Below are 1,374 nucleotides of genomic sequence, written 5' to 3'. Positions count from 1 at the left end.
GAGATGGGCATCCACTTCAAGCAAGATTTCTGCAAACTGGATCGGGAGGCAAGAGCTGCAGTCTGGCCCAAAATGGAGCAAGCCAGGAATGAGGGGAAAAATGTCTACTACAGAGGGCATGTCGGCTACATCAGCGGAACTCGGTTATTCCCTGACTGACTGAGGATGATGTGTGATGTTGTCTAGTAATCATATACTAGTGCACGAGAACACAAGTTACTTGGTTAAGCTTCAAGAAGAGTTGTATTCTTTTATTTCTAAAATTCCTCTTGATTAAATCTGCCAAATTAATAAATAAGGTTATTTAAAAAGGCAAAGTTAAGTATTCACAGATTTGATAAATCTTTTGGATAAATATTCTCTAATCGTGTTATTTGGTTAGAGGTCAGTTATTCTGTTTAGAATTCAGTTTAAGGGAGTTAGTGTTTCGTTCTTACTAACAAATACCCTTTCCTGAACGGTAGACGTTCAGTTACCTTCTCCTTATTTGTTCTGGTGCTTCCCTTTTATGTCTGTGTTTTTTTTCTAACTTTAACTGTGTGTCCTTAAATGCTAGGGGTTTAAGAGATAGTATTAAGAGAAAATCAATATTTCTTTTTTGCAAAAATGCCAAAGCTAACTGCATATTTTTACAAGAAACACACTCTATTGAGGCAGATGAGAGCTTCTGGTCTAATCAATGGGGGGAAAAAATAATTTTGTCTCATGGTACCAATAAATCTGCTGGTGTTGCTATACTATTTCAAAATTTTCAGAATAAGCTAGAAACTCATAGGAAGGACAACCTAGGCCACTGGATTATTTGTGTAATCAAAATGGAAACTAGTTTTCTGATTCTCTGTAATGTCTATGGTTACAACAGTGTTGCTCAGAATAAATCCTTATTGGCGGTATTAACTAGTCATTTAAAAGAACTATCTCAGAAATATTCCACAGTTTTATATTGGGAGGAGATTTCAATATGGTTTATAATGAATGGCTTGATAGATCACCCTCTAAATTTCAGTCTCATCATATAAATGTAGTTCTACAAAACTTTTGCTTAGATCTGAACCTTGTGGATCCCTGGAGAGAAGCAAATCAGCGAGGTCAGTCCTTCTCCTGGTTTAAACCTGATAGTTCAGCTAAATCTCGTATTGACTTCTGGCTTATTTCAGACAATCTGATGCAAAATAGTGTAAATGCTGGAATCTCACCTGCACCTTTATCTGATCACTGCCTGATACAACTCAGTATCACAACTCAATTGAAAAAATCCCAGAACAAAGGTTACTGGAAGTTTAACTCAACCCTGCTTAACAACGAAAAGTTTAATAACGAAATCCTAGAGCATCTCAATTTGATTTGTAATGATAAAAATTTGAATTCTTACAC

This window comes from Kryptolebias marmoratus, linkage group LG9 (genome assembly GCF_001649575.2).
Source record: "Kryptolebias marmoratus isolate JLee-2015 linkage group LG9, ASM164957v2, whole genome shotgun sequence".
Classification (NCBI taxonomy): Eukaryota; Metazoa; Chordata; class Actinopteri; order Cyprinodontiformes; family Rivulidae; genus Kryptolebias; species Kryptolebias marmoratus.
This window is presented reverse-complemented; position numbering follows the sequence as displayed.